An 8,365-nucleotide genomic window follows, 5' to 3' on the forward strand; every position below is an offset into this window, starting at 1 on the left:
CTTTTATAGTTTATTCATGAGCATTATTAAGAATGAAAGTACATCAAAATAACTGATGATACTGCATGAGGTATTAGGACTAAAACAGAGTTTTTTAAAGAATACAGCCAAACATTTTAGATTTTCAAAATCCATCTCTGCCTGGAAACAACACACTTACATTAAATCGGGAGGTAAGGTGACTAAAGCATGTGTTCACTTTCTATCTTGACTGATAAAGGAAACAGTTAATTGGGTGAAGGTCCCCTTCAGTTGTCATGAATTGGGTAACAAGCCATGAAATTTGAAAAATGTTCAAATCTGCTGCAAAGTTGGGGATTAAAAAAAATTTGGCCTCACGGGAACTTACTCACTTTAGGAGACAGCCTCATGTGGCCACAGGAACAGCAGTTTTGTAGTTTTGGTAACATCACTCAGTATGTTTATATGCAATCAGATACACCGACTACAAAATGCTGTTTTGGATCGATTTACTGTTGTGTGTCTCACTTGGACCCAAACTGGCAGAAGGGGTTCTGCACATGCTTCACACTTCCCTCACTTGACTTTGAAGAGACAAGGACAGTCGTCCAATTAAAGGCCTAATCAATCTAAAGAAAAAGGAGGCAGTTATACAAACATCACATAGGTACTGGGCAGTGCAAAAACAGCAGACTATGGAGGAAGGTAGACCCACTAACTTGCTTAAATGCCACAAAAGTTTTACATCATCCCAACGTTTTGACCAGAGGTCTTCTTGGTGATAATTTTTGGAACAAAGGCGGGGTGCCACACCCATATACTGTCCGTACATTTCAACACCAATAGGCTGATAAGCTCTATACTGGAAGGTGAGGTCAAACATTCAAAATTGATTCATAAACAAAGCTCAACTTCACTGTTTGCAGTTTCTTTACATGGGATTTTTGTCTGTCAGGAGAGATATAGTGCCAACACAAAGCTCTATTCACCTGCTTTTATCTGAGATACATGCACTGGCATTCCTCCATTACCTGGATACACAGCAGCAGTTTGGAGGAAAGCCTAATGTACATCTTCATTTAATAAACATTTGTTAATGGGCTCCTGATCACTTACGATGCATCATCTCTGTGCTGGCTAGAGAGCACTTTATTGATTTCTTCAACATAAAGCAAACGGTTAAAAGAGATCATTTATCTCCTGACAAGAAGACTGTAAATCATACTGGTGATATATTTGATCCCATTTTAAATAAATTATTTAAAATGGGGAAAAAACAGTCACATGTTTGCATAAAACTTTGCAGCAACCCTACCAAACATTACAGAGGCAAGTTGTTGTAAATGGAGACACTAGGCATTGATCCTGCAGAACATCTACTTTAGATAATCTTATTAAAATAAACTAATGTTGTCTGGTTTTTGCAGATAAGCAATTTAAGCATGCTACCTGAGGCTTTTGTTGGCACATTTTACACGTAACTTAATTAAAATAGGATCTCATGTCTATAGCACTAAGAACTGATCGACAAATGATCAGCACTGATGGCAGAAACATTGATTCATGATGCAGTTTAAGGCTAAGTAAACAATTTGTGAGACTCCCTGTATTGGCCCACCTTCAATGTGAGATCCAAACTCTTGAGATATTGGTTTTGGTTGATGTCATAAAGTTCTAAAAGCATCTGTTATATAAAATCATCAACTGCTTAAACTTGGCATATTTGGGTTCGTTCAGTGTTCGCAGTACGGTGATACCATTCACAGACAGGTAAGGTTTTTAGGAGATTGAGAGAACAGTTTTTTCCTGCATCAGCAATGACTGCAGAGGAGTTAGGGTGAAGTTATGCACTTACCACCTACTGTAATACAACAACTGGGTATATCATTAGCAACAGGCCTGTGGCAACAATTATGTCATCTGAGACCAAAAACAGTAGAAGTATGAGCCCCATGTGGACGGTGTTAATCTTCACACCATTTTCTAATTTAGTCATTGTCATTCTCTCGACGAAAAGGTTCAATATTAAATCAAATATTAGTCATTTGTTATTAATCTAATTTAGTCACGAAAATTGTGTTGTTTTAATTGACGAAATAGAAAATATTTTAGTCAACAAAATCGTCATGGAAATGTTTCAGGGACTAGTCCATCTAATCTAGATATGACTATATTAGAAAATAGTTTGAAGATTAACACTGTTGTTACCGTTGACCAGTCATTCAATCGTGACCTATTGTGCTCACAATTTCATGTTAGAGTTCATATTTAAAGGAATTCCAATTATGTGGCCACTGGGACTGCTGTTTGGAAATGTATACGCATCCTTTCCAGTCGAGTCAATGACTGTGTTTCCTCAGCACGCGACATGGTTCGCAGGGCCAGCAAAGACTCCTGATCATATATTCCATCACTTTATCACCATAATGTTGAAACAGTCACCTATTGAAAAGCAAATCAGCCTCAGAAAGACAAAGCAAAGTGTTGCTTGCATGATTTCTCGTTATTCACACGTGATCTTGGAGTTCTCATGTGATCATATTTACTCACTCATCACAGTGATGTCGGACAGAGCAAAATGGAGGCGCTGACATAACGTAGCACGCAAAGACTGTGGGGAAATTGTGGGTCATGTTAAAATCGAACTGCTTGATCGTTGCACCTCTGTTAAAGACAAAAAGATCCTTCCAACGACTTCTTACTATGATACATTTTTAATTCATCAAAGTGATGTAATGAGGAAGTCGGCAAGTTGTTTTGCATGAAATAAAGAGAACCTGCCTTCTGGGGTTATATATGGCTGTTTCTCTTTGCCTCACAGACTCCAGACTAGTCCATGGTTAACGACAATATAATAGCCTTACATTCAGCAGTAAGTCAGGCAATGACCAATAACTGCTGCACTTTAATGCAACAAGTTCAGAGTACTGAAGGCCTAATGGACTTGAGAGTAGAAAGCATTGCTCGACCTTGTAATGAATAGCTTTGCTGTAAACTCACATTAACTGTCTGGAAGGCCCGTTCAATTGCACTCAAGAAAAAGGAAACAGCTCACTAGTTAATGCAAATGTGGAGTACAGTAGATTGGCTGACGTCTTGTAGGGGCCAAAGTCAAGTCAATAACATGTACAAAAAAAACCCACCAAGACCTGCAATTACAATAGATGAACTGCTTAATATTACTATTATATTGTTATTTTGTGGAAGTGGATACAGGAGAAAATAGACAACTTTCTATTAAATGCAGAGTTGGTAATTTTCTCCAGATACACTTTTTGAAATTTTGATTGAAATTGTTTTTAGGTCCTGACAAAAATTAATAACTCATGTGCTCTGAAAAAGGAACAAAGAAAATCTGTCATCTGTAGAAGTTGTAAGCCTGCAAAAACTTTGACTAATGTCCACCATGAGGTACCATGGCGGACATGGATTTTTTCTACCTCATCCATGCACAAGTTCACACTTAAAGCATGAGCTGGAATCCATTTCTGGACTAATAGCGCTTGTGCATCTAAGTGAGGGGCGTGGCTTTTGAGGGAGTACAGAGGGGAGGGGGTGGCTGCAGACGGAGCACTCAGGGAATGCTACCTTCAAAATCAAACTAGTTTTCAAAAATGACCAACTATGCCTTTAAGACATCCTAGGGTTTCAAGTGTTCACAATCATTATTCAATGATTCATATGAATGCTTATAAGCCATTGATAACTAATGTTTGGATGTTCAGCTTCATATTTTATGATTTGTCTTGCGTAACGCATGTGTTTGTAAGTGAGGAAATAAGTGTCCTCACATGCAGCAGAGGAAGAAGCATGTAATTATCACGGAAGCCTTAAAAAGAGTTGTAGTACAGAAAAGCTGTGGCTTCTGGGATTTTGTTCCAAGTTCTGTGTTAAGTGATCTGAGTCAATTACATTTATGTTTGTCCGGTAAAGTCAGCCAGATTGATACTGAATAGTCAGTTGAGGAGCCAGTGAAGTATTATTGAAGTCCATTGGCAGAGACTAAATAAAACCATCCGATTAATCTCTCAGCTGAAATGAAATGGGGAACCCAAAGCACTTAATGGTAACAGAACTAAAGGTAAGGGCACTACATTTCTCTGCAGCAAAAGGGAATGACAGAGCTAAAGCCCTATTTCTGTTGGTGTGGCCTTCTAAAGTTGGCAGATCACAGACTAAACTGTGCCACAGCTGAAATTGTGCCTCAGAAACGTCTCATCCAGGACTTGTTCTGTTATACTGCATGCAAGAGACCGCCGTGCCTAGAAATACTGTGGCCACAAAGCCACAGGGGACAGTCCGCCAAGACTCATGGGGTGTGTTTTTGCCTCAAAATGGTGAGGGTGAAATTAAAGGCAGGGATGTCATGTAATTGCACATGGATGTGCCCACTGCCCACGGCCCTGACCCCAGCTCCTGCGCTCTAATGAAGGGTTGAGAGCCTGAACAAGGCAAACCCCAGCAAAGTAATGGCCACAGTGGTGCCGACCAAACAGATTTTGTAATGTGCTTATAAAGCACAGGGCTCATATCTTTATTCTATCCGGCCATTCTCACTTAACCATTAGTTTCCTGCTTTGAATGAAAGGATATCGTGTTACCAGTCAAATACACTGCATTATAATAAATTATGGATGTTCTTAGGGTACTTCATATGTGTAGTCATTTGTGATTGTGCATCGCTTTCATATTGCATTATGATTAATAATGAATATCGTGATATGTTGATGCCGTCAGACAACAGTGGTTAGTTAAATGCTTTATGTCTCTTATATTCAGTATCTACAGCAGATCCTGAACAAAGTCTTTCAAATTACCAAAAAGTGTAATAGTTGTACGTCTTTCACTCAAAATCTATTGTGCTTTTTTATTTTTCATGTAAAAACCAATAGTAAGAAAACATTTAATAAACTGGAATATCATGTTCAATTCTGACTACAATTGAGTATTTCAGTTTCATGCTGCTTCATAATTCTCCTTACTACATGTAATGACTAGACTAAGATAACTAATGCAGTGCTATCAAACAAAAGTAAAGCAGAACAGATCAGTGTGTGACAACAAACTAAAACAAGACACTTAAAGGAAGAATGTGCAACTTTTTGATCCAGTAGATGTCGCCCTTGAGCACCAGCATAAAATCAAAACAAACTGCTGGTGACACCTCTGCTATTCTGAAGCCTCTGCTCGCCTCCAGCTACACACCTTAAAACCCCCTCCATAAGTTTGCACAAAGGAGTTGGAACGTACCATTAATTACACATTAAGCGCAAACTTGTCTCAAGCTGCATTGTTGAAATACGCAAATGTTGCTGATAAAACCAATAAATAAAGAAATCATTTTTATTTTATAATACATTTCCATGGCAGGATATTCATACTTTTACCAAATTAAATGATGTGAAACTTTTTTCCAACCACAAAATATGGCACACATGAACTGTATACAGTATCAGGTCCAGGGCAGGCTGTAGTTAAGCAGTGGAAACTTTCCCTGTGGGATGGTTTTACCAGCTGCAGGGCTAGCTACTCTAAGGGAAGGAGGGTTATACTGTTGATCACTTTCAAACGAGGGGTTGCAGTTTGTAAGGTTTATGCGTATAGCTTTATAGTGGCAGGAAATCACACATATGGTGAATTGATGATTTACAGGAGACATAACTCCTGATGCTGGAAAACGCAGTAAAAGAGAGCTTTAATTACTGTCCTGCTGACAAAAATGAAAACCCAGCCTCAGTGGTTGCCGACACTATATGTAAGGGTGGTCTTACAAAAGTGAAAACCCTCCACCCATACTCTTCTTCAGTAGTCTATGAATACACAGACTCGCTCTAACCATTTATTATGGGTTCATACTTGCTGATGGTTTCATATTTGGCTCAACGTTTATGTAAATGCAGATGTCAGCCCCACATCACTGTAGTTCGCTGAAAAACCCAAGGTTTTTCCAACCATGTTCTCGGTCAGTTAATCCAGCTGCCTGTACGTAGACCCGCTCTGTGATTGGACCCAGATTTGCTGCGGGTCCAGACTAACTATTTGGCTTTTCCCCCCAAGATTTTCCCATTGCTGCTGGCATAGTGCGACCTGCAGGAAATGACTGAGAATTGTGACTGTAACAATGCTAATGGACCAATGCCAGACCACAGCTGTTTATTCAACCACACAAAACATTCCTCTGGGTTAATAACCACAAACACTGGAAGAGATCTGCTATTTAATGACTTGGTCTGTGACACATATAATGTGCTTCGTTTGGGGAAAAATTGCAAACAGCTTCATGTGTGGCAGCGTATGAAGTAAAGCAATAAGATTCTTAGCCTTTGAATCATATTCACAAAGTGCACAAATCCACGGCCCGATGGTCATGACTCAGTTTTTCTTGGTGCATTTTCAGGATTGTGTTTGAATATACAGTTTATTGTTTCAGTCACTTTCCAGCCCGTTTCTGTTTACATCAAGTCAGGAAAGTCTTAAAATGTCAGCAATGCAGATTCCACTTCGCCACATCTATTTCAAAGATCCATCCTCTGTCTTTCTACCTCCCAGACTCTCCTTTTGCTGGTTGCCAGCCCTGCCCATCCTTCCTGGATATGAAGTCACAACAGAAGGACCAGAACAAAGGATGGGCTGCAGTCCTCTTAGCTTCTACTCTTACAGCACTCTTTTCTTTTTCGTTTGAGTGATTAGCATGCCGAATCATAAAGGAGAAAATCAGCTGCTACTGACAAGGCTTTTTGTCATGTGCAACAGTCTGTGTAAATGTGCAGAGACAAGGCTTTCGTTGCACTTAATATGCATGTAATCAATTTAACCTTGAACATAATAGTATGCAGTTATCGTCCTTAAAGTATATTCCATATTTATGTCAACCTCCTTCTGAAAGATTAAGAAAAGGTGACTAAAACAGCAGTAACTGGAGTGCCCACTTGAGGCTAATTCCAAAAGACTCACAAGTCACATACACACCCTTCTCAAAAATGCCCGTTTTTACAGCAATGCATGACATGTTTACAGTCTGGTACACAAAAAGAAAACAGGAAAACGTCTTTATCAGGACACACTAGACAGGGGGTGATTTTTTTTATAACTCATCTGTTTTGATTCTATGAAGGACACAAGTTACAGTATGCATGGTTAGGTGCATGGCTGACCTGATTGAATGGCGGGCGTCGTGTAATGGTTTGTCAGGAGGCTAAAACCCGCTCGAAGCTCAGGTCCAGCTCTTGGTGTGTTGGCGACAATTGTCATGTTTCCAAAGCCACCTGCGAAAAACAACGTGTGGCGTCATTCAGACTTACAGTGGTCCATTAGTCTATGGTTTAAAGGCAGGGTTTTAAGATCAGCTATGATGGCAGAAACATTGAATTCATCAAATTGATACAGCTTGGTAGACATTGATCATTTACAAATTTGCATTAACAAACTGCTACTCGTGACAGTTTTATTTGTTCCTTTTCTCAGAGCACATTAATGTCAGGACCTAATGAGCATTTCAACCAAAATCTTAAAAAGTGTATCTAGAGAAAATTACCAATCTATTGTTTTATCTTGCAGCATTTAAACAGGCTAGCATAAAGAAAAGACAATTAGCTATCGTCAATCATTTATTTAGCTAAAGCTTTCCAAATCATTTGAGACAGCTTGCATGCTTCAAATATATGTTAAACTAGCTAGAAGAAATAAAGCTTAGTAAGTTTCAAGAAGCTAACTTGTCTTCTATCAATGCTAAAGGCTACTTTTAAATACCCATAAGCTATTTTACAGACATAACTGTTAGGGTTCAAAACCAAGGAGGAGGACAAACTGCAGAAAACAAACGATTATTTATTTAAAAGAAGGTCAAAACAAAACTCACTTTCCAAAATGGAAAACACAGAAGACGCTGGAAAAATTGAAAACACTAACACTGACCAGGAACATCCAACACAAGACAAGTTACCGAAGACACAATACGAAACAACGAACCGACACAGACCGTAAGAAACACTGAGACTAAATAGATGGGTAATCAGACACAGGTGAGACTAATGAAACAGGTGAGGACAATCAGGGTAATCAAGACAGGAGGGAAACACAGGACTAATGACAACACTCAGAACTACAAAATAAAACAGGAAACACTAAAGACTGAACTAAGAAACACACAAGAGAAAACAGGCAATGCTAAGGAATTAATAAAACAGAACTTAAAACACTGAAATGAAATAAAACATAAACAAAAATCAAACCATGACAATAATGGTCTTTAAAACAATGGCAAGCTGGCACAATAGATAAGAATCCTACACTGAACATAAAGTCTTGAATCTGCACATTTATCCAAGTTTCACATTTTATCTACCAAAACTTAAAAACTGGGAATTTATTATCTCAGAAATGCTGAAAAGTTTCTCTGAAACAC

The 8,365-nt window shown here is 38.8% G+C and overlaps 1 long non-coding RNA gene across 1 annotated transcript in view; it reads right to left on the minus strand.

The window, feature by feature from the left end:
- LOC306837542 overlaps window positions 1-8,213 on the minus strand; it is a 41,395-nt gene extending 33,182 nt beyond the window's left edge. The window contains exons 1-2 of the long non-coding RNA XR_013780954.1: window positions 7,820-8,213; window positions 7,116-7,226 (exon numbers count right to left, since the gene is read on the minus strand). This is a non-coding gene — a long non-coding RNA (uncharacterized lncRNA). The remainder of the gene's footprint in view (window positions 1-7,115; window positions 7,227-7,819) is intronic.
- Window positions 8,214-8,365: the final 152 nt, after the last annotated feature.

The sequence above is a fragment of the Symphodus melops genome (genome assembly GCF_947650265.1).
Source record: "Symphodus melops genome assembly, chromosome: 16".
NCBI lineage: Eukaryota > Metazoa > Chordata > Actinopteri > Labriformes > Labridae > Symphodus > Symphodus melops.